The sequence below is a fragment of the Cavia porcellus genome, unplaced genomic scaffold (genome assembly GCF_034190915.1).
Source record: "Cavia porcellus strain 051 isolate PalLab524CR breed Dunkin Hartley unplaced genomic scaffold, mCavPor4.1 scaffold_20, whole genome shotgun sequence".
Taxonomy (NCBI): domain Eukaryota; kingdom Metazoa; phylum Chordata; class Mammalia; order Rodentia; family Caviidae; genus Cavia; species Cavia porcellus.
In genome coordinates this window covers 37,708,827-37,735,067 of record NW_026947503.1, presented here as the reverse complement: position 1 = coordinate 37,735,067, position 26,241 = coordinate 37,708,827, and the positions used below count along the sequence as shown (strand labels likewise).

General features: G+C 36.8%; 1 protein-coding gene and 1 long non-coding RNA gene across 4 annotated transcripts in view; one reads left to right on the top strand and one right to left on the bottom strand.

The window, feature by feature from the left end:
- The first annotated feature begins 8,953 nt into the window (after positions 1 to 8,953).
- Positions 8,954 to 26,241, top strand: part of Slc14a2 (solute carrier family 14 member 2) — a 420,990-nt gene continuing 403,702 nt past the window's right edge. For 2 of the 3 annotated variants that reach the window (XM_063231749.1, XM_063231750.1), the window contains exons 1-2: positions 8,954 to 9,194; positions 17,067 to 17,198. The gene's annotated coding sequence lies outside the window, so the exon portion shown is untranslated. Of the gene's footprint in view, positions 9,195 to 17,026; positions 17,199 to 26,241 lie in introns of those variants that run through there. The other variant, XM_063231751.1, reaches the window with a different exon arrangement.
- LOC134471786 (uncharacterized) overlaps positions 15,884 to 26,241 on the bottom strand; it is a 30,108-nt gene continuing 19,750 nt past the window's right edge. The window contains exon 3 of the long non-coding RNA XR_010041442.1: positions 15,884 to 17,136. This is a non-coding gene — a long non-coding RNA (uncharacterized LOC134471786). The remainder of the gene's footprint in view (positions 17,137 to 26,241) is intronic.

Genomic DNA, 26,241 nt, shown 5'->3' with positions numbered 1-26,241 from the left:
GGTATCTTCTGACCTGTCAGCCTTCCCAGAACCCCGGAAGAACCTATATGTGTACACCTCTGTAAATAATAGTTATTTTAGAATATCTTGGTTAGGCAACCAATTACTGAGGCATGTCCCAAAATAAACAAATTTCAAGTACTCAGTTAAATAATATATCCTGACCCTCAATCCTAGGTCCAGCTGTTTCTTGGGGGCCTCAGGCAGGGCAATCTGGCTTAGTCTTTACTAACTAGGTCTTTTAAAATAGAATTTTGGGAATTTGTCCTAATCTATCTCAACACTGAGATTCCTGGAATGTGTCCTCATTGGTAGCACAAGACCTGGAAGCTTTAAATATACACATCGGCTCTACCTTCTCGCTAGGAAATGAGTGTAATGACTAGCTGGAACTAAGTAGAAAAAGAGCCTAAAATAAAAACCATGAGTAGATCTGGAAACTATATCTTGCCTCTGCAGAAACTGGGTATCCTTATTCTGAGCAAGAAGAGATCGAAAGAAGCTTTAGGACAGCTGCCTTGATGAATTGCCTTGAGCAAGAAGGAGTAGCCTCAAAGGAGGAACCATAATCTGTATGTGTAAATAAAACTCAGCTATTGAAAACCCCCAACTCATGGGGGTATTTATATGCTAGACTTTGTATTTTTCTTGTCTCAGGTTTCACCTGCACTTTGTAGAGCTGTTTTCCCACTGCAGGGCAACAGCAGACATCTTGTCTTGATTCTAAATTATTATTTTGTCTCTTTCAGCGGTAAAACATTTATTCTGGCACAATTTTGCCTTTTTTGCGTCTCTTTCTTGTTTTCAGTGTGACTGAAGATAGATGATAATAGGTATAAAATTAAAACATTATTTTTCAGTTTTATTGAAAAATAATTGACATTTTGTTTATATTTAAGGCAGGCAATTTAGTGTTTTGATTTTTTCACTTTTTAAAGATATTGATACATGCTTACAGTGCATAATTATTACATTCACTGTAGGAGATTGGCACATGTACATAACACACTTCAATTCCCTTATTTCCCCTCCCTCTAGTCCTCTTTTACCTTCCCAGTATCAGATTCATTTATTTATCTTATATGATCTTATATAAAGTTAATTTTCACATATACAGATTGAAAATCAGACTAACAGGACAAATAATATAAAAACATGTAAGAAATTGTACTAACTCAGAGTACACTTTTCTTCAGAAAAAACACATTTTCATAAAGGCAGATGTCTCAACTATTCCTCCCTTATTGAGATCTCTGACTCTAGCCTCCTCCTACTTCTTGCTTAGATCTGGGAACAAAAAGAAGAAATGGCAGCTATTGAGAAACCACTGGATGACCTCCTAGAAAGCTCAAAGCAGGGAATGGTTCTAATATTTCACATTGAATTAGCAGTTTGTTCTCAGTCAAAACCTAGCACAATAGAAAAGGCTCTAAAAAGTATCTAAGTATAGAGGTTACTAGAAAAAAAAAAGAATCTTAGTAAATATGCTAATGAAATTCTTATAGGCTATAAGATCACTTTAGGGCTGGGGGATATAGTTCAGCAGCATAAATGCCTGCCTGGCAAGCACAAAGTCTTGAGTTCAATTCCTGGTACAAAAAAAATCACTTTAAAAGACTGAATCAGAAACTGAATGGAATGGGAATAGAAAGTTCTAATCTGTAATGTGAGAAAAGTCTTAAATGTCTTAAATTCATAGTCATATCCAATATCTCCTTCACCAAATTAAGATAGAATAATATAACATCAGATAGGATAGGATAGGATAGGATAGGATAGGATAGGATAGGATAGGATAGGATAGCATAGCATAGCATAGCATAGCATAGCATAGCATAGCATAGCATAGCATAGCATAGGATAGGATAGGATAGGATAGGATAGGATAGGATAGGATAGCATAGCATAGCATAGCATAGCATAGCATAGCATAGCATAGCATAGCATAGGATAGGATAAGACAAGATCTGCACCACATGTAGTACTTAGGATTTTCAGAGATTTTTTTTCATTCTGTTTGTCTTTCTTTTCCACTTAATCACATGTATGTACTAGGTAGTCATGAAAGATGTTTTCTCACAGTTGAATATTTTGATACTACTGAGCTTTAAGACTTTTACACTATGAAGCTGAAATTCTCCAAAATGGCAGGACAAATTATGCAATAATGTAAGATTACAGTCATTGTTTTTTTTTCTTTTTCCTGAATCAATACTTTGAGTTTGCCAAGCTTAAAGTAATATTGAGAAATATTTCTTTCTTAGGAGAAACTGTTCCCTCTGCAGAACAATGGGAAGTGTTACTGTCAAATATGTGAGAATGCTCTGTGATCTAGCTAAATCCACCCACTCTATGGTTAGAAAAGGAGTAACATAGGTGTCTTCTCTGGGCCACCACCAATCAACCTGAAGTTAATTTTCCTGTACTCGGTAAATGGTCAGCGATTTTTTCAACCCCGTGCCTCACATCTGAAATAAGGGGATGCTCTTTAGGCAATCTATGTGCTTGGCAAGTGTTACATCCTTGAAATAATTCACAGAGCAAGACAACATACAAATAAAGGCTGTAGTACATAAACATAAGCAGTTCAGAGTCAGCAGGGAACAGAAAAGGTGATGGAGTGGACTTTTAGGTTTGAGATACTCTTGGACAAATCATGAAGGGTTTCAAACACCCAGCTAAAAATGTGGAAGCGTCCCAAAGTCAGAGTTAGTGCATGAATTTATATACCACATACATTTTATCCTCTATCATGTATACATTTCAGAGAGAAAGCAGCCTGTTTTCTATTCTGTCTCTAATCTGATAGTAAGCCAAGCACCACGAAGAGTTTTCATCACGTCTGAATGCATGATCACATTTTAGATTGTTGATTATAGTACCTTCTTCATCTGACTATTCTATCTCAAAAAAGCTGTGAAGTGAAGCAGTAATACGGCTCTCTAAAGAGTATGTGATAAATGAAACACAGTCCACCTCTCCTAACACTTTGTCCAATTGTTGAAAGAAAATGTGACCCAGTAAAAGAAGTAAAAACCTGTCAACATGAGCTGATAATGAGCAAGTTTCATCAACAAGAAAGAAATAAGGCTCCATGAAGGAAAATATTCAGAGTGAAAAAGAAGTCAGTGTGAGGAGCAGTGCAGTCAGGAAAAGCGTCCTGGGAGAAGTGGACAGTAGTATTTGTGATTTCTTATGGGTATGATCCTGCTAACTGTTCTCAGCAGTGACTCAGCAAATTGATTTCCAAGGCAGCCTGTGGGTGCTTACATCCTGCTGATGGCCTTCTAATAAAAATGCTGACGCACTTCTAAGTTGAGCTGGGACTGTTGAGCAGCTCTACAGAAATGAGTGCGTCATTTCCCCCTGAACAATGCATTGCAGTCAGTGCTCGAAGTGTGACCATTCATGTTGAAAATGGAATTCTGTAGAGTGATCTGCTTGGGGAAATTATTCAGAGCTACCTACTTAAAGATCTTGCTATCTTTTGTGGTTCTCAGTTAAGGCTCACAAGAACCTCTCCAGGGTAAATTGGTGCCAATCTAAGCATTGAGAGTAAAAGAAAAAATGATGAAAAACCAAAGCTTGAAAGAACTTTCAAAAATCATCTCTAAGGACCCCAGGGAGCAGTTACCCTTGATTATAATTAAAGCTCTTAGAATACTGGTGTAATGAAAAGACCTGTGGACTTGAAATTAGGAAACCTTATGCTAGTCCTGGTTTTGCTTGTAACTACTCAGGTGCTTTTGGGTAATTCAGAGACATGTACATTATTAAACACACAAGATATAACCTGTCCCAAATACATTGTTTTTCAAACAAGAACAAAAGAAGGTATACAAAGAAAGTTCTAATGATAACTGGATTTCTGTCATGCCTAATTAACTGCCATGAATATTCAGCTCTATTTTTTGTTGTCTCTTTTTCAGTATATATTTAATACATTATAAAATTAAGTCGTTTAAACCTATAACTCAGTAAATAAATCCAATCACTATGCAAGTTGGTTAAGTTTCAAGTTTTGGTCTGTTTAAGACTCTCTACATAGTTGTTTGTAGTATATATGTATTATAATTGCTTTATTAGGGGCTTTAAATTTATATGAGACCCGAATTCTGAATACAAACTGTTATTCTGAAACCTGCTCCCTCTATATATGTTTGCACTTATTTCTCCCACCTTATTTTGTGTTCTCTACACGACTTTTGCTTTACTTCTTTTTCTCTTCATTGGCTTTTATTGAAAGGACATGTTTTTTGTTTTGTCCCTTTCCTTCTTATACTGATGTTAAAGTTATATGCTTTAATTTTTATTAGTACATCCTTGTGTGAAGTGGGGACATAAACCTAATCCATCTTAATTCTATTTTCATGCCTACCCCTCCCCTCCCATTGCCTTCTTCTCTGGATCCCCTTCCCATTTAAGAAAATCTGTCTCCTTACTTCTGATTATCTTTTATTTTGCTCCTTGTTTATAATTTCAGTTTCTTATGTAAGAGAAACTATGCAATATTTAAACTTGTGTGTCTAATTTTATTTCTCTTAATATTGTGACCTCAAGTTATTTTGAAATTTTAATACATTTAAGCCATTACTAAATTTCTGACAAAGTATATACAAGGCAGGCCCTTGGTATACCTTTAGTACTCATTAGGTCTCACTCTCAATTTTCATGATACCGATGTCTAGAATTTCAGTCTCAACATGTTTAAAAAATAAGAAGCATATTTGCTTGTTTAGTTACTGTGAACATGAGTGTATTTTTATCACTCAGCAATCTAGTTGTTTTGATTGTCATCTTGTTTGAAACTTACCCCTTCATTCCAGATTTATCTTTGTGATGAATTCTATCCTTCAATAGTTCTTGCAATTAGTATCTGAGAGAACTGAACTTATCCTTAAATGTCTGTAAATGTTTTTATTTTATACCTACTATTAAAGACACAACACTGTACATTTAATATTATTTTCCCATAGCACTTGAACAAGTTCTTTCATTAATGAAAATTAGCCACCAACCAAGTCTCCATTCTTTTAAGGTCATTTGTCTGCTCTGGTGGGTCGTATGGTCTCTTCCCCATTGGAATGTCTCTATGTGGGCTTATTTTTATTTCCCCTGCTGTGTGTACCTATTGGGGTTCACATATTAGAAGTTAGAGAAATGCTGTCATTTTAATTAATTCTGGAAAATTACAGATATTATCTACATCTTGCAGATCACCTTCCCCATTCTTTATAGTTTCTTTTCCTTCTGCAGTTTTTATTAGGCTCATATTGTACTTTTCAGTGTGTGTGTCTATTAATTTCTGCCTCAGTTTTTCTGTCATTTTGTCTCTCTGGGAAATTAACTCATTTCTATCTTTCATTATACTTACTATTGAGTTTCCCACTTTCATCTTTTATAACTTCTTTTCAGCTTTTTCTGTTATCTCCCCATTATTTTCATTTCTTTAAGTAAGAATTCTCCCATTTGTTCAGCTTTACTAATCTCTCATGGGGTTTCTCTTGTGCCTCCTCACTGAAAGGCTATTTTATGGGCACCACACCCCATGCATCTTGGCTGCCTGGATCCATAGGAAGCTTAAGTTAGCAGCTCAGCTGAGGTATCCCTCAAGTTTGAGGTCTCAAAAGAGTGGTAGCTCCATTTTCTGGGCCTGCAGCTGTGTGCCATAGTGTAGGCATCAGTGTTATGTGACAGTCCTGACTTTAGTGACAAGCTTTGAGAAAACAAGAGGAATGTCCTGATGAAGCACAGTCTGAGCCATGTCAGGGGCCTGCAGCTGCAGGCCACCACTGAATCACACTTGCAGAGTTAGTCTCAGATCCCTGTGAACATGGGGCTTCCTTCTGTGCTTACATCTATAGATTTCCTTTCCTAATTTTGATCCTGAAATATTTTCATAATAGTTATTGAAGTTCTTTTTTTCAAAAGCTAGAAAAATTTATCATATTCTGTCTCTTCAGTGTTGAGGAAGTAGTATATGCAACCTTCTTCACCATGGGAGTGTTCTCTATGTTTCAGAAAATTGAAATAGCTGGCCAGAACCCCAGCCTAACTACTGCCAATATGTAGATTCAAAGCAATTTTCCACCTATAGACACTGCACTTGTGTCTCACTGCCTCAAGATTTTGATATTTAAAATAAAACAATACCTATTTTGCCTTTTTAATACATTAGTACAGGAATTGCTCTTGTAAAGAAATATACAAGTGTTTTGAAAATAATACCAAATCTTACTAGTGTTGTAATTTTTAAAGTTCTACTGTGATTACAAATAACATTAGTATTTGCTTTTCTTACTAATAAATTACTTCTGAGTTTTCCACTAAAACATTGCTTTTTTATTTGTACTATTTCTACCATACAAATCTTGTTTGGTATTAAATACAAGACCAGAGACTGGTACTGCACCTCAGTGGTGGAAAAATTGCCTATCATGTGCAAGGCTCTACATTCAATTCCCAGCATCTCAAAAATAAATAAATAACATAAAAAAAGAATTGTTGGATGGAAGGTGATATACTAGGGAAAACTCCAAAGACTAAGGAACAAATTTTGTTTTAATAATTTAACAAACATTTACTGGATGTCAATGTGCCCATGTACTTATATTGTGCCTGAGATATATTATGTAGATCTTTAAAAACAAAACATTATGTTTATAACAATATTATATTTAAATAAAAATTTCAAAAATAGGAGCTCTCATTTACCTTCTACCCATTTTTCTATAGCATTTTTATATCAGGATGGTACATTTATCAATTAACAAACTAATACATATTGTTATATTTCTATTCATATTACCTTAGTTTTCATCTTTGTCTTGTAGGATCCTAGTCTATGTATCACATTACTGTTAGTCATCATTTCCCTTTAAATTCCTCATAACTGACAGTTCCTAGGACTTACTATTTTTTATAATCTTGATAGTTTTGAAAATGATAAGGCAGATATTAGAGATTGGTCTGATATTTCTATCATGATTAGACGTGGGTGCTGGGGTACCAGGCGAAAGACCAGAAGGATAAAGCACCGTTCTCCTCACTTCATAACAAGACCACAAATGACAGCATTAGTTTTGATTTTGAAGTGATATGTCTAGATTTCTCCAATGGAAAGTTACTCTGTCCACGTTGTGTGCATTTGTTGGAAGAAAGTCACTGTAAGTAACCCACATTTGAAGGAGAAGTGCTGTCCTTCACCTTGGTTAATGGCTGAATATCTTTGAAGTTGTTCTGAATGGAAGATCTATTCTTCTCATTTATTTATTTAATAATTTCCTTCTATCAGTATGAAACCTTAGCTATTTCTTATACCATATGACTCCATTTTGTTGTTCAAATTGCTCCAACATTGGTGGTTGAGAGCTCTTGCCTCTCCTATCCCTTTGACATACACATTGTGTGTGTGTTTAAATGATTTCTTACTTTTTATTACTACAAGACTCTCTTGTCTTGCATATATTTCCTTATTGTATCATTCTCAAAATCAATAATTTCTTCAAGGAGTCCAGATTCCTTTTAGTAACTAATTGTTAACTAAAAAGTAATGCTGCACTAAATCTAACAGAATTAGACATTATTTTGTATTTATCCTCCCTTAAAATATTTAATGATTTTTCTCCTGTGTCAAAGAAATGCTGAGAATGTAATAAAAGGCCTCATGAAAGCATTAGATTTTTTTGGAAGGTGACACTTCCAAAATGGAAACGTATAACTTTTGGAGAAATATAGGAAGTTCAGCAAGGATAACAGAGGACATCCTTTTTCACTGCCAATTAAAGTCATATATTTCTTCTATGTATAATAATATTCTAATATTCTAATAATGAAGTATCAAGTAGAAGTTTCTTAAATGTGAGAGCAAATTAAATTGGAACTACAGTAAGTTTCAACAAATAGGATATCTTTCTCTTTAATCAGAACCAAGAACAATACCTCAGTAGCTATTAATAAATTATTGTTTTTGGTTTAGACAAAAACCTAACATATTTGTTGTTTCAGTGGATCTTAGATATGTGCCCAGACTCCAAAGCTTAGTTTTATTTGTAAGGTTCTCCAACAGAGTGGTTGCTATAGATATAGTAAAAGCCCAAAGGACAGCATGCTGAGCCTTCGGAAAAATAGTTCCATTTCCAAAGGCAAGGAATATATATTGAGGCTTAAAGGGAGCTGATCCTTAGGATAAAGTCCACATAGCTAATATAAGGTTTTCAGAATAAAATCTAAGGTTTCAGTGAAATCTAGGGACCAATTATGTGATGTTCAAAGGAGCTAGTGAATACAAGTGAGCCTTAGTTTTACTTCCATGCTTAAGGCACATATGTGCAAGTCATCCTACTCAATATTGGGAAATAAAGTTTTTTTAATAGATTATGATAACAAAGAGTAAAATGAAATGACGGTGCTGAAATTTTAATCTCCTGAGTTTTAAGTTGCTTCAGTGTAAAAATAAGTACAGTGTGCAATTTAACTTCAGTGTGTAACTTAACCTCGGTCTAGTTCTCATTCAAAGAGGAGTTGAGAGTCCATGGGAAATATTTCCCCTGACCTCTTCTTTGAACTTACCCATACTACTTGAATTTGATGATGTTTTCTCATGAACTAACATTCAAAGATAACTAATGGAGTTTTCCACCCTGGGAAAGCCAGGTGTACAAGCTTTCCTTATCCTCTATCATCTTGAAGACAGAATGTCTTATGAACGTAAGATTTGTAAAAATTTAACCTCTCAGTAATGTGTGAAGAGTAATAAAGAGGAGGAAACAATGTGATCAGAGGAAGTCAAGCAAAACAAGAGTGACCAGGGTGATCTTCCAATGGTTCTGGCTGGGTCCCTGAGATGCTTCATTTGGCAAACTAATAAGAAACAAATTCTCCAATGAGAAAATGATCTGGTTCTCAAATATCACTGGAGCGTTTAAGGAAAATGAGATGCTAATGATACTGGCACTTCAAAAGCAAATCACCTAGAATGATGGACCCATTTTAGTGCTGGGGAGCTAGAGAAGAATGAGAAAGGACTGAGTGAGCTAGGATAGCAAATTATTGGACACCCATGCATTCTGCAAGTTGGCCATGTTCTTTGCCTTGATCACCTGAAAGGCTGCAAATTCATGCTCAGTGTGGTCTCTGGCTTCAGTGGCTACTCTTCTCAAAGATCATCATTTTGAATCAAGGAGAAATTGCAGGTAAGGCAAAGCTCTTTCTCTGACTTTATTTCTTCATGCTACCTTTCTTCTATCCATTTTGGGATTCATATTTGCAATACTGGATATATGTTACATTTGTGTATACATGTAATAATGTGCTTCTCATTAAACTATTTGTAATCCTTAATAGCCAATAATATAGATAGTATTCAGGTCTTTTGGAAACTGAATCTTCCTTTTGTTGATGTGGACTCATATAGCTGTTATTTCATATACAATATCTTCCAGTTAGTTTACCTCAAATCATCTTTCATGATTCAAACCAGCTCTAATTTTGACTATCATGTTAAAATGATCACCATAATATATAGCCTTGTAGAATAAGGTTATCTAACTAGTCAGCCATATTGTATTAGCCTCACAAACCATGCAGTTTTGTCCAAAGTATTTCACCTGAGAGAATGAATGTGTCTAACCCAACAGAATGTGAATGTCACAGCCAGCCAGTGTAGCATTTGTTGAGTATTTAGTGCTACAGTATAAGGGCTAGTTTTACAGAGCTCTAGACTAAATGCAAACTTATGTTTTTTTCTATAGAGGTTGAGAATACACATTATTGTAAAAGTGCATATATCTACATAGAATACAATATAGGTGAAAACTGTTGCATATTCATAATACTCATTCAAGTACTAGGCAAACTGGTATCTAATTATTTGCACATTATTTCAGAGTGATAATGAAAAAGTTAAAGGGAATTCCCTAAGAGTTAAAATGAGTTTTTTTGGGATAGATAAATGCCACTTTCTTTAGGTTCCTGTCAATAGAATAAGATGTTTTACAACTCTATTTTTGCTCCTGGAAGCTCCACAGTCCTTTGTTTGTTTGGCCTTAATGAATGACAATTAAATGGAAATCCTCTGGTCTGCTCATGTCATGATGGTAAAGTTGATATATGTAGTTGTCTGTGGACTATAGAAACTTCTGAAACTTCTGAATGGGACTGGGATTTGAGGCTCTCTGAGTATATGTATGGTGATGTCTTTAGATGCTGCATAACTGTAGGTTCCAAGTCAAGGATAGTGAACATGTATTCTTACTTTGTCTTTTCAGTAGCATCCTCACAAGTAAAGTGATATTTTAAATATATTATAGGTAAAAAGCTGAATGCTAATAGCCACTTGCAATAAAATAAAGGTAGGTAGAAAATCACTGCCTTGTATTCAGGTTAACTGACTGATGCCAAGGGAAATTTCATTTGAAATATAGCCCATGATTTTATATTAGTGAGCTGAATTCAACCATTTCATTTTCTCGAATCAAGAACAGCTTCCATTTCTTAACCTCAATTTAAAGTTTAAAAAGTGATTTCAGGTAACTCAATGGCACAGCATCTGCTTGGCAAGCACAAGGATCTGGTACCAAAATACATACATACATGCATGCATACATACATAAATACTTAAAAATAAAATATAAAAGATGTTTTCGGGGAAAATATCTATCCAGTAACTTCCCAGAAATTTCCTGGTATTTTATACTCCACATTAATTTTGCACAAAAAGACAAGAGCAAAAAGCTAGGATAAATTGGGCAGGGGGTACCTAAGTCAGAGCATACCTGGTTTGGGTGGCGACTTCCTCAGAATTGGTCAAAAGCAAAAGACCTAGATATAAGATACATATATTGAGACACAATTGTGGTGTTGGCCATAATGTAGAACTAAGTGTAGAACTGGAAGCTTTTAGTCGGTGCTGGGAAGGACATACTCTGTGTCAAGTGGCTTTGCTTCTGCATCCCGCATCCTAGTGGCAATGGGGGTCTGGACCTCCTACTAGCGCACCAGCTATCAGGGAGTATAAGGGGCCAGATATGAGCATCACCATTCATCAGCTCATGGATGAGATTTGCACATGAACAAGCCAGAGGTGGTTTAGGTATGATTTGTACAAGTACAGGTTGCAAGAACTTTGAGCTGGTAAATGCAAAGGATAGACTGGACTGTTCTTTTATCAATTACCTGACAGAGAATCTTTAACAACTTCATGCTGTAAGCTGCAAAACATTTTATTAGAGTCAACTCTAAATTATCAGGGGATTGAAGGAACAGAGAGAGCTGGACATTCACATTTGTTGAACAGAGCAATATAATGAGGACCGTTGGGGGTTAAATACAGAAGTAGGGAAAAGGTCATTGCTGTTGTGGTGCTTATGAGCCCTTGATGGAAAAATAGATTGAGTATGTGTAATTCAAAGACATACCACTCAAGACTTCACTGCTTGCATTGAAGCTAAAATTCCTTCCATTCAGACCCAATCTTATCAGTTTAAAATCTTTGCAATCTCTCTTATATTTAAAACATAAAGATTTTTGTGGAAGATGGGGATGTTTCAGAGAATCCAGATCACTGGTTAAACATATGCCGAATCCATTCATTCTTTTATTCAACAAATATAGAGTAAGCAATTAACATACGTGAATCTCTGTGATTTAAATGCAGGGATCTGCTGCAAACCTCCACAGTAAAGTTCACAGAAAGGAAAGGGGTGAATTTCAAAGCCAGCAGACAGTATAGGGAAGAGTAGGGGGTCAGATTACTAATCCTAGTTGGAACCTTACATTAACCAGAAGAGAGAGATGATTGAGAGAGGCTGCTGGGGACAATCAGCCTGTGGAAACACAGGAGGAAGGCATGTGGCTTCATGAGCATAAGTGACTAACGGTCATGAAAAACAATAGATTTGTATGCTGAAATTGAGAAGATAGCTATCCCAGTAGATGAGATGGGAATGCAATCAAGTTCGAAGTCTTCTTCCAAAATATTCCATAGAGCCCACATCACGTGTGTCAGTCACTGGAAGATCGGCTTTTCAGAAGACTATAGTCCTGGAAATCTGAAGGCCAGTTTCCAGGCCACCTTTCTTACTTCAGCTTTCTTCTTTGTTTGTGTTATGTGTGTATTTGATTAAAGAATTGTTAACAATGTCCCTTCAGGAAAATCAGTACAGAAAACTCATCCACACACATTTTATTTAAAAAGGAGCCTTACCTTTAATACACCCAGGCTAGCCTTAATGTTCAATAATTTGCGAATAATTTTACTCCATTTTATTCCACCTTGGAAATTTTATAATCATGTTTTTATGGGCTTCTTTTGTTTATAATGGGGCATCTGTAGTATTTCTCCTATTCTTCCCCAGGGAATTTTGTATGACTTTATATGCTTCAAGGAAAGAGGAAATACTATGTTTTAATTTCAAAACAATCTGAGCAGTCAAGGCCTTATTGATTGTCATGCATGCTGGTTTGGGATTCCTGATGGAAGTGTGTGAATTTGAGGAGCTAAAGACACCCAGAGGATGATGAGTTGATACATTATCAGATCAGTGATGTGAATGTGCAGGACTGTGAATGTACAGGAAATCAGAGTTGCTGGATTTTCAACCCATTGTGGAAATAAGGGTCTACATGTGGACTCTGAGAGCATTTAGATTCAGTGAGTCAATAATTCCCACCACATCATAGAAACATATCACCCCTATAGGCCATGGAGTGCTCGGGAAACTTTCTGTAGTAACCAAGTAGCCTGAATAGAAGATTATACACTAACTTTATAGTTTGTTCTGGGGCTTAATTGGTAGATAACATACAGTTAAGTAGTAGTTGCTATCTCTAGAGAAAATGAAGAGGCTTTGCAAGTGCTTCAGGCAGACCTAGAGGAAAAATAAAATATGACACTAATCAAAGTTCCATGTGGAATTTTCTAGCGCAAATATTTCTAGACTCTTGTTAGAAGAAAGATACAGAGGATTGAAGGAGAAAAGACAAAAGGGAGAGAGATGGAAAATAGGAAGGAAGAGAGGAAATGAAGAAAAAGAAAGGGGAGAGGAGGAAAGGAGGAAAAAGAAGGGAAAGGAAGGAGGGGGGAGTGTGTGAGTGTGTGTGTGTGTGTGTGTGTGTGTGTGTGTGTGTGTGTGTGAATCTGTAGCTGAAAATCCAAAGCCAGAATCAGCATCTGAAATGGAAATTTTAGTTTTAATGAGTAATTGAGTTGTTAGCAGAAGTTTAGCCATCAATCTTCAGATACTAAAGAGAGGATTTCTTTATTACATATAGACTCTGCTGACTCGATACCGACAGTGTTAGGCCTGGAACGTGGAGCAGTCATACAGACACAAATCATCATATGTTTTGTGACAAATCATTTTGAAACAGCTAGCAACACCTCTAGTGAGGCTTTAAAAAAACTGGAGATTCTCATAATGTTACTTGTAACTACCATTTACAGAGTTCCTTATAATTTATATGGCCACACAGTAATTTCCAAAGTTAATTCCCAAAATAACCCTCAGAGTTTAAACATTATATTTCCTATGTTTCAGTAGAAAGAACTGGTGCTCAGGGGGTTAAATGAATTTTTTCAGCTACAAAACTGGGACTCAGATCTTCTGAGTATAGATGGTCTTTCTTTCTCAGCTTTCCTGCCTTCATCTCTATTAACTCCTCCATTAACTGGGCCTTGGGGAGACCTGTTACAAAGATATGGTAGTATTTTCAAATTAGATAGCGTGAATATTGAGGTGTCAATGGAAGGAAATAGTTATCATTATAATTTTCACCATTATTATTAGTAAGAAAAACCTAAGAATAAGATATGAATCTTTTTTATGTGATTCAAAATTAATTTTAAAGAATACTAGCACCTCTGGATAGTATTAGGTGTTTAAAGGTTGCAAAAATAATAAACAATAAAATTCATGAAAATTATGAGTAAAATTAAGTTAAATACTTATACCAGAATTTATGAAAAACTTTAATATGCAAAATACACATTTTACATTTCTGTAAGAATGACAGAAAATGTTGCATCTCCTACATATTTTAATTAATTAGGACCCCTCTTCTTTCCCAGCAAGGCAACTTTTAGAATCTGTGGAAATGCCTTAAATCAGATGTTACTTTGGACTAGGAAACAAGCAAGGTACGGTCTAACAAGTTACACTCTGACATGAATCTTAGGCATCTATGGGCCTGTATTTTGCCATCCATCTTAGTGTCCTGGGATAAGAAAACAAAGAGACTGAAAAAACTATTTGGTTAAATACCAGCTCTCCTTGACTAGCATATCTCCTTACTGAGGCAATGATCAACTGGTGGCTACTATAATATTGTCACAACTTGCTATGGTCCTGTATTAGCCCAGGAGACTGTTTGCTGCCAACAAGGCCACTGTCAGACCCCCTCACCTCAGTTTGTTTGATCTGTCTGTCTGAATGTTTTCACGTGTTTACAGAAGTACGAATGTGTCAGAATGTGATGGAAAGTGAAAGCCAGATGTCCTCCTTCATGTCCCTTCAAATATTCATGTAGGCTACGTCCAACTGTTGATTTCTCAACTTACGGTTTCTTGAGCCCAGGGAATCGTATTAGACCCAGGACCTCCAAAACAGAACTGTGATACTTTCTCAAACTGTATACACAATAAAATAGAATTTCTAAAACAGGTAACACTCCAAAGTCAATACTCCCTGAAAGCAAGAAAGTACGAGCATTGCTCCATGCTTTCTGCATGTTAGGCACTAATACAGATGTCAGCTCAGCATGGAGTGGTAGACCACAGAAAGGGCTCTGGCTTCAGCTAGCCCCTGGGTTTGGGGTTTAGCTCCATTACTTACTATTGGTATGACTTTAACCAAGTTACTTACCTTCTCTTAGGCTCATCTCTAACATGGTATCTAATCTATAGAGCTGTACAGCATATAAAATGATACAAAACATAAAAAGTAGTGCCATGCACATAGGAAGTATTGGATAAATGGTAGCCTTTTTATGATGGTGAAGTTTTGCTAATTCAATTTCCAGTGTTCCTCAGCACAAACCAAAGAGACAGAGACTGGAGCCTAATATGACAAAAATTCATTAGGAGATTTGCTAAGTGAAATTTTACTTTTAAAGACAACAGATAATATTTTCTTTTTATTCCACTGCCTAGGTCCTGACCTGTCCTTTCTGATAGCGATTGTTAGAGATCTGAAAGATTCAATGAAATGCCTCTATCGTGCTTTGATTTTTCAAGAGAAATCTTCCACATGTTGTTGAAGTGCCAGAGTTCACCATTACCTTGCGGCAAAACTGATGATTTGTAAACAACGCAATATCCAGTGCCCAAAAAATAACATGATGGAATGTTGCTATAGTTTTCTCCTCACTTTCAATGCCACAATCTCTGCCATGGATTCAGTTCTCAGCACATTCTTCTTGCAGCAATGCTAATCAATCTCCAACAAAAAACAGAAAACTGCATAAAGTTTATGATAAAGAGTAGGATGATTGAAAGGTGCTCAAAAATATTTAAAGTTCCATATCATTTCAAATTTTTGTAGCTTTAGGGGTGAAACTCAGGCATTTAAGAAAAGAACTGCAAATTGTCATTTTGATCCTTTGTGTCTCCCCAGAATCCCATGTACTTCTCTTCCCTTCTCAACACTTCTCTCCTCCATCTTCTTACGTCTTTCTCCATCTCCGTTGTTTCTCCCTCCTCTGCTTCTTTTTCTTCTTCCTTAGGGTCTCATAAGTACTATTTGTTACTTCTAGTCAATATTTATTTGCCAGACACTATACTACTTGCTCAATATGTACTTCCTTTTTTCTCTCTCACAAAATCACAACTTACAAAACAATATAGACAAGAAAACATTTGAAAGATTGCTATTCAGAGATCACTAAGCCTTCATTGACAATGGACCACTGTTAAGTGGGTGACATCAACTATCGCAGTTGAAATGGTTTTTCCTAAAGCATAAAGAGAAAATTTAAATGGAATTCATGTCATTACCTTAGTGCTAAAGCATTTTGAGGCAAACAGTGGATGGCTTTAATTATGTATACATGTGGATTTGATATGTCAACTTTAAAATAAGCTTAATATTCTTTTAAATGACTCTTATGTTTATTGAATTATATATTGGAATTCATTTGCATGTATTTTTCTAGATAGGGTTCTTTAATAATTATCTTGAGGTAAAAAGGGGAAAAGTGGAATGCTTTATATATTTAACTTTTTACATATACTTGCCATCCAACCCAGATCAAACTTTCACATATTTTGCATATACATGATTTTCATTTTGTGTAATGCACATGTAGTATTGTTTGTGCAAACATACCACAAACCATAGCCCCTGGAGTTAATTTGCACATTACAAGAAACCGTAGCAAGCCTATGTGATGTGAGGCATGACTGTATTATGGTTTTCAATACTATATTACAGTTATGAAGCTCAACAGAACTGGATTTTAATTCAGGCCCTGTAACTACCCAGTTTTATGACCTTGGGCAAGTTCCTTAAAGTGTATGAGATCCAACAAGTTTCCTCTTTGGTATTATGTGGAGCAGTAATTGCTACCTTCCATAGCTACTATGAAGGTTAAATGCAAAAATGTACGAAAAGACTTAGTCTACAATACACACTCAACAGAAGCTAATCCCCTTCTTCCAAGGTGATGGCCACTTGTTAAAATAATACCACCCAATCTCTGTCTACCCCACTTTTAACTCATATCTATATATGGAGATGTTTGTATATACTTGCATCCACATATGCAGTTGTACTCATACGAACAACACTTATGCCATCCCAGGTAGACCATCCATTGTAGCATCAAACTTTAATCCATATAATATTCCATACAGGACCCTGACTACAGAAGTGTGAATGCTAATGATACCTTTGTTGTACTTGGGTAACAGTACCTGTGGATGTCACAGTGCCCCCTAGTGGGAAATCTCACCTTTCACCATGTAGCGTCCCTTGCTGCTCTAACCATTATTCCAACACATCATGTAGGTGTTGCTTTCATAATCCTAAATAATAGACATGCTGAATGAGCTTCTCTGTATTTCTGCTTAGACTCTTCCCATTTTTCTTCCCGTGTGACTCTGGACATGAGGGTGTCTTGCTGAGAAGTTCCCACTTCTATCTGCAGACAAGGAAAAGGCAAAGAACACTTTAGCTCACTGCACCAACAGGACCTGAATGACTGTGAGTATACCAATCATTTTGAAGTCCATATTTTCAGAACTTAGAAGGAAATCTGTGTCTTATAATGATGACTTCCTGCATTCACTAAATTTGGGAATATTTGATGTATTTTTTCCTAGACCAAAACCTCTTTGTTTTCATGAGAATTCTGGCCCACAAAAAGATGACATAGGCCAGTGTCTCAAGGAGAAGTAATGGCATTGGTCTTCCTTTGGCTATGGTTCGGTTTTATAAATAATTTTTGCTATCCATCAGTTAACCTATATATTACAATACCCGTTTCTTTTGATGCTGAATTTTATACAGTGAAAGAATTGCTAAGGTTTTTGGAGAAAAATCTGACCTTTAAATTTGTATCTGAAAAAGAAAGACAAAGTTGTATCTGTATAGCTAGTTAATTGTGCAAGTTCATTATTCAATTCAAAATTTCAAAAATGATTGAAAAGCATAGATGTAGATGACATGAGGAGTAAATGTACTAATTTATATCTTGTAGATTGGTTAATTAAGCCAAAGAACTAATAAATGGTATTGAAAATCAGTCAAACTGGTTCCAATGAAGTGAACAGTTAAAACAATTATTCTACCAGGCTGCTTATGTAAAAGCAGAGCAAGTACAATGTTGGAAGAAAATATTCTTCCTGTGGTCCACATTCTCTCACCCCCAGCCCAGGTGTCTGCCAGAGACATCTGGATTGGTCTGATTTCTGCTTCATATCAGTCATTTTGATACTTGTGCTTAACATATTTCCTACACTTTCACTGAAAGTAGTAGAGCTTTCTAAGAGTTCCTTTGCTGGATTAAAACAAAAGGTCTGAAAGAGAAAGGTAAATGAGGGAGAAAAACAAAATGAGGGTCATTGCTGGGATAGATTTGGCACAAACTTTCTGCTACTAATTTAAACCAAACCATGTGGAAGAAGATAGAAATTCAGACCCCAAATCAAGTGCTCTACCTTTTCTTCTGCCTATAAATAACTGTGTGAATTTATTCAGCCTCAATTGTGAGATCTTAACTCATGTAAAAGAGCTGGGTTTTGGCAAAGGTTAAGTGCTTGAGTTTGACTTCTTGTTGCCTTGTTTAAGGGCTAAGTGCTGGGCACCTCATATCCGGAAGGAAGTAGCAAACCTAGGTCTCTGAGTTGCAAGAGAGTGGGAGGTAGTAAAATCATCATACTTTCATTATACTTGAAGCTGTCTTTGCAAAGAGGCTCTTCATCAACTGAGTGCATGTTTCCTAAATTTGGCCTCTCTGTGCTATTGCTTTTGTTGTAATGTACGTTTTGTATCTAATATTTCTTGCTCCTGCTCAGAAATCTTTGTGACTACATTGGTCTTTATCGATAATTTTATGTAGCATCATCCATCACCATGTTGGATGTTGGAACAGGGAATAGCATATTACTTTGTCTTTCACTTGGTGCTCGGACACCATATTGATTTCTTGGTTTACATGTTCGTTAGATGATGATTTGCACTTTCCCTGTATTGTGTTTATCCAGATTATGTTTCAGTTGTGTCCAAAACATATCATCATTAACAACAAACATTTATTGAACATTTATGACCTGCAGATCATGCTCCAGCCTAAGAACTAGGGGTAATAAAAGGAATTTAATGTGACTCCTACCCTGGAGGGTTCTATTATCTATTGGACTATGTTGATTGAAGAAAAAGAAAAGAAGATATATTGCCGCTTAAGACTGGTCAGGGGTATAAATTCTCTTGAATTTGAGAGAAAGGAGTGACTGTTGAGAACTGGATGGTCAAGGAAGGCTTGGTGAAGGATGAAATATGAGCAACTTCTTAGGAGATGCAGTCTCTTTTTATGGGATATTGAACCTAATGAGTTTTTTAACACCAGTGAGCCAGGAAAAAAATAGTAATACTTGCATCTTTAAATAGACTTATTAATTATTTATGAGTTTAAAACTAAAAAACAATATTCACCTGCTTTCCACTGTGCTGCTTCCAGAGTTAGTTCCGTCCTGAAGAGTCTCATCTGCCTCATCTTGTGCATAGAGCAAAGGTCATCTGCCTTTTCATTACAACACTTGGGCCTCGTTGTCAACTTTTAAGATTGTCTATTGCTGTGCCTATAAAATTTGCCTTGGTTTTTCTCCTTTTGTAAGTACTGTTTAGAAAAGTCAACATTCAGTGACTTCTTAAAGTGAATTTTAGTGCAAGAGAACGGAAAAGAAAAAGAGCAGGAAGAATCATTTTCTTGTGAGTGTTGACTCACTGACTCTTAAGGTGAGCTCAGGTTTGACCCGGGAGAGGGTGTTAGTCCACCAAGGGAAATATCCAGCTATGAGATGTTCCAAGCTTCTTCCTTTAAAAGGAAGACATGTTCAAACATTTTTAAATATTGAAAACTTCTCTTATTACTTTTGTGGGACCTTAGTAGTCCAGATAGATGTTTGCTTCGGCTTGTTGACAGACAGCTTCATGGGAGCACTATGGCCGTGATTATTACTATTCTAAAACTGAGTCCTGTGACTTCAGAACCAAATTTTCTACAACTCTCTCTATAATTTTCCTGTGATGTTCTTTTATTAATCTATCTGTTTTATAATTTATTTTGACTTTGATGGAATGGGAGGCAGGAAGGAATCAAAAATCTATTATTTTCTCCTTTTATTTCTTTATATAGCATATATTTAGCAGATAGCTATTGCAAACAGCATAAAACATATCAAAAATCTCTAGGGTACTCCGGCCAGTTTGTTGTTAGACATGTTAAACATGTGAACATTTACATCTTCTAGGTTAAAATAGATCAAAAGAGATAAGCTTTTTATTATTCGCCTCATAATTCAACCTTTCATTTTAGAGTATGTTTTAGATGTAATTTGGTCTAATTTGGGCATATATTTGGTGAACTTGAAGTCTAAATATTCCGTCGAGGTTATTTCTCTTTTCCCAAGGAAAGAATCTCCATCTGCCATCCAAGATGACTGATGTATGTAGGGAACACTGCGATGTCCTCCAGGGACTACGAGATACCGGGTGCTATTCTCACTGCTGGCCACCAGAGAGGTTGGACTGGTCTGATTCTTGCACACTTTGTACTGGTTTCTGCCCATTGTGACTTATCTCAACTGATATTCTGTGATCATGGGTTGCTATTCACAGTTACACCCCATAGTCATTAAATTATATGCATGTTGGAGGGGTCCTTCCACTTTATCTACTTCTTCTAATCTGATGTGGCATGGTCTCAGCATCCCTGTGTTCTCCAAACCCTAATCTAGGGGAGGTGGAGACTCAAGGGGCCCCTGCATGCAATGTACATTTATGTGGACTCAGAGGTCTCCTGGTTCCACCTTCTCCTAGCCATCATAGACAGAGAACAATAACCTGGTTGTTCAAGAAGACCCATTTGGTCTGGCACAGTGTTTCAGTCACCTCACTACCCGTCTTGAGCCATGGACCAACAAAGTCAAGGTCTTTGGTTCTCTGAGAATGAGATGAGATTCTCCGCTGGGGCATCTGCCTCCTACCTGGAGTATCTGCCCTCTTCTCCTTCTTGGAAATTCTTTCTTTACTTCTTATCTGATGTGAACATACCTACTTTTGTGTATTCTATTGTGAGTTTGGGTAAAATTCTGTCACTGAATTTGACAAGATTGGCTTCTATCTGAAAAGGAGACATTTTGGAACTTAAAAAAGACTTTGTCTTTTGACAAGCCTAGCTTTGAAAGCTTTTCTTTCTTTCTTTCTTTCTTTCTTTCTTTCTTTCTTTCTTTCTTTCTTTCTCTTTCTTTCTCTCTCTCTCTTTCTCTCTCTCTCTCTCTCTTTCTCTCTCTCTCTCTCTCTGTCTCTCTCTCTCTCTCTCTCTCTTTCTCTTTCTGTCTTTCAGTATTCATCTTTATGGATGCAAACTTCAATTTTCTTCCTATTTGGCATGAGGCCTTGAACATAGCACTTCTAAAATGAATATGCCATATGTTACTAACTAGAAATTGTATTTCTTCCCAGGCAGTTATTAGTTCTGGTGGCAAGTAAAGTAATAACTTAGATTTTTTAAAAGAAAAACAAAACTTTTTATATCTTTACATTTTCTTCTTTAAGTTTTTGAAGTAGCTTCTGTTAGCAAGTCAGTGTTCCCCAACCCTAATCCTAAAAGACACATAACACAGAAGTGGCATCACAGGTCAAATAAACTTACGAATGTTGTATCCTTCATGGATTCTCATAGTACATAGGCATTTCCAAGTTTCTGAGAAAACTTGCTACTTTTTAAAAATGTTTAATTTATTTTCCTTGGTGTTTTCCAAGCACAGTTGAACTCAAAATCATTTAGTTGTTATTTCAGTAATGTTTTGAAATGTACTATATTAAAACAAGGTAAAATATTTAAGAAGATAAAGAAGGAGGAGCAATCTACAAAAGTGAAAAAGAGAGTTTTGTCAAGCCCTGAATTGAGTAGATCGTGATCCACAGATAAATAAATTTGCCTCAATTTTTCCATTGTTTGGACAAAGGCACTTACATTCTCACACAGGGAATTTGTCTGCTATTTGCTTTGAAATTCCTTTAGCTGCACTTAAGAGTGTATCTTATCTGTACATGAAGAACACTGAGAAATTCATGTAGTAAATAATTTCGATGTTTTTATCTGCTTATTTGTAGAAGACATAGCAATGTTATTTAAATAATCTTATTGAAATAAAATATTCCTCATAATCTTTTGCTCCGTGAAGTAAGAAAAATGTGAGGTTAGTTAAATCCTTTGTTAGAAGTAAGTTCACATGGAAAACTCAGAGAATCCGGCTTGAAAAGGTAAAATGGGAAGGAGTTACCAACTTCATAGGCAAAATATTCGGGGGGCTAAATGAGACGTGCAGAAAGATTCACTTGTAAAGCATAAAGAGAAGTAAAAAAAAAAAAAGTCAGTTCCCAATTTCCGTATCTCCAAAAACCTAAATTATTATATCTTAAATATTTGCAATAAAAAACTAAAGTTTCCATTGTTTTTAAACTCTATTTTCTGAACTTTCCAGAATAAACATCTTTAGTTTGCTGTTAAACAAGCAGTAGGGTTATTGAGGGACAGGAAGGCAGGAAAATATATTCAGAAACTATATTTTAGGAACAAGAGAATCTCTTCAATGGAACAGAATGAGTGGGCAGTAGTAAACAAAGACAGCAGAGGAGGAAAACCAACCAGCAAAATCAGGTGGTAATAGATCATGTGGTTATTCAGTGTTTAAGAAATAGTCTTTACACTCTGTACGATAGTGCTTGCTGGGGGACCCAGACAGAAAGACTGCAGTTTCCAGGGCCACCTTGGCAAGATGTTACTATCTTGTCTCCAAAATAAAAAGGCCTGAGGATGTACGCAGTGTGAAGGACCTGGGTTCAATCCCCATTCCTAAAAGAAGGTCAGGGTGGGGAAGTGATGTCCGACGCTGATTTTTGTAAAGTAGCACTTTGAATCTTAGCCCAATGGGAGGGTTTCTGCGGGAGGTGGTCAGGCGACTTTGTCTTCTTATGACCAGCGGCCATGCAATAGCTATTTGTCGAATGAATCAGAGTCTAATATATAATCTAGGAAACGCAAGTGGAAAAAAGAAGAATCATATTGATCTTTACCTGGTTAAGTTATTCAGAATAGACCTGGGAAATGCCTATTCTTAGCAGTAAACAAGTAAACTGATTTTGAAGCAGGAAAATGGCCCCGGGAAGAAAGTGTCATCTAATGGTATTTAAAACAAGTCATTTGATCTCAAGCCATGGACTACACTGGGTTAGACTTATAGGAGAGCCTTTCTACCTAGAAAAAAAAGTTCCTGATACTTTGGAACCATCCAGAAAGAAACGTCAGGCTTTTTTGCAATCACGGTGTCCAGACTATTATTACTCGCACACTAAAAGTTAGTTTTATAGTTCTCAGTTCTAAGTTTCTGAATTCCGTTAAATGGAAAAGTTTAACAAACAAAGTGTTTCAGGCAGCCACTAATTCATCAAACTGAGGCAGATTTTTAGCCTATCTGATTTTTGCTTGATCTGGATCCAAAATGAACCCATAAATTAACCTATTCATCTTCATATTGTCACAGGCCATGAGCCTCAGAACAGGACCTGAAGCCATTTGGAATATAGTTACATCACATCTGTTCAAGATATTTTGACAGCCTGTGCTTGTCACTTTTCATTGCAAGACTTAAAGACTAATCTTGTATTAACTGAATAAGGAAAGAGGGAGGGAAAGAATGAATGTAAAGATCTCTATTCATTTGCCAAGATTTCCTTCAAGTTTCACAGATTTTATTGCCTCATGAATCCACAATTCAGGGTTGGCAAGATTTGCAGGGTTGGTTTCTCTGGAGGTCTCTCTCTTTGGCATACAAATGGCCCACTCTTTAGGTTTCAGATGACCTATCCTCTGGGAATGTGTAACTCTGATGTCAATTTTTATTTCCATATTCTCCTCCTTATTATAAGGATACTAGACATGGCTTAAGACCCATCCTAATTCCCTCATTTTGAACTAATTTCTTCTTTAGGTGTCTATCTCCAACTTCAGTCACATTCTTAGGAACTGGATATTAAGGTTTTAACATAGAAATTTTGGGAAGAGTATAATTTAGTCTAAAACAGCATTTTCTGATCAAATCACTTAACTGCGGGGGTACAGCTAGACTGAGAAATTGAAGAATTAAACATGGTCAACATCTCTTTCTTCACATATTGTTTCTGCTCTTCTCTCTCAGCCTGCTTTATTAGAGTAACTGTCCAGAGCAGCTACGCAGTAGAAGAGAACCATGGCTTTCTAGCATCTCTTCCTATACATCCTTAGTGCCTTATTGAAGACTAAGAGGAATACCTGCCCCTTAAGCTTGAGTTTGAAACTTCCAGGGAGATCTTCTGATTGGCCCATACTTCATAAGTGAAACAATCAATGTAGCATGAGAGTGAGGCACTTTGATTTGTCCCGATGTTAATAGTGGTCACTGTCACATTTGCTACTGTAGCCAGAGAAGGACACAGAGCCTTAATAAGATGGCAGCCCTTCTCTGAAATATATTTCAAAAATCTGTGGGATAGGAAGAGGAGGGGTACTCCCAAAGAAGAACACTTGCAAGGGAGGCATAACCCAATCAGATACTCAGTGTGACACTGGGGAGTTCTAATGCAACAAAATAAGGGCTCTAAATAGCAACCTAATCTGAATCTCAGCAGGAAAAATGCAAAGAACCCTAATACTTGGTAGAAACACTAAATACAGGCTTTGGGGATGGGGAAGCAAAGACTTCATATAGGTGATCATCTTAAAGACAAGTCCTAAGAAGGCAAAGGCTGGCAGGGTAAAGTAAGGCATGGGAAAGACGTGCAAAGGCTTCTAATGTGAGCTCTGGGAAGCTGCAGGGATTTCAGCAAAACAGAGAGAAATGTAAAAGACGTGAAATAGGCAAAGTTTGGAAGACCCACCTGAGATCAAAAGTTAGTATACATTTCTGCTTATTTGTCCAATTAAACAGCAAAGCCCTGAATTTCCAATAAGATAAAGATACGAAGATAAAAGGGATGGGAAGGGTGGAAGGCATAATTTGGCTTTAAATCTCTTAGAACTCTTAGCATTTCCAGAGCCTGAGTAGAGCCACAGTTGACAGCTGCTCTCTGACAATAACGATAACTGTGAGATAGAAGCACCTCTTTGGATTCTCAGTGTGCTTACTTATTTCATATAAAAAGTTTTGGACCGAATGAAGCTTTAGGACCCTTTCAGTTTAGTTGGTTGTGACTTAATCTTTCTTTCAAAAAGTATGTAGCTTGAAAAGTGATTTTCAGCTTCACCTGGTCTCAGCACTAACTTGGTATTGGGATGCAAACCCTTACTTGGCACAGGTCCTGTTTAGTTTAGAATTGCAAACTAATCAGGACTTCACTATGAAGAATGGAATATTAGTGTAAAGGTACCATACTGAGACAGACATGTGAGAAGTACAAGCAGTTCTGATGTAAGAACTCAGAGGAAGGAGAGGGACATTCAGAATGCAGCAGGGAGAATTCCACAGAACAAATGAATCTCAGTTGAGATTTAAGGGTGGTTGCTGGCATAATAGACAAAGATAGGGACTCATGGAGGATGAGGGTTGGCCAGTTGCTAAAGGGGGTGTGAACAAGGAAGTAAAGGTGGGAAAGAGCAGTGCTTATCCAAGAGAGAGACACTCGTATCTGCAAACATTACCTACTGCCCTTCCAGTACTGCTATACATTTTCACCTCTTTTAAATATTGCAAACCATTATGGACCTCCATTTTTATCTGACATTCTTTGGATCACTTGCTAAGGATCAATGTCCCCAGGAATTGTTCCCACATAGCTTCCCTCTCTGTCAGCTGCTGCATTCCCAATGATACTCAGCTAGGGCCACTAAAACTGTTGGATTCCTGCTCAGTCCCAGGCAAGGCCTCAGCCAATGCATCAGACTAACATTGCCCAAGGAGTACTTAAGAGCAGGCGCCTCAATCATCACACTCACCACCCTTGATCCTCGTGGTCAGCGTAACTGCATCCCAAGTCCTCTCTCTATACTACGGCTTTCAACCATTCCAATAACCTGATGAGCTTAGATCTGCATTATAACCTTCACTTGTGAAGGTTGTGAAGAAACTCTTGCTTAGAAGGGTGCAGTGACCTGTCTCCCATGTTATGGGTGGTAATAGATAGAGCTAGGATCCAAGTGCTGAGAACTCACAGTCACTATATGTCTGGATCTCCTCCCAAATCCTGATGTGGTCATGGTGGGGGCAGGCTTTTCACAGGTGAATGAAACTTGAGTTGTGATTGCTTCATTGTCTATTTCTGGGATTAGTGGTGTGAGTGTTACACCCTCTCTAGGGAGGGTAGCCTCCGCACAATATAAGAGATTGAAAAGAGGCTTGCTTCTCCTCTTAGCTTTTACTGTGTTCTGCCACCACCAACTGCCATGCCACACTGCCTCAGAGCCAGTTGATAATGGACTGAAAGTTCCACAGACTGTAAGTGAAATAAAGTTTTCCTTCCTTAATTTTGGGCATCAGGTATTTTGTTT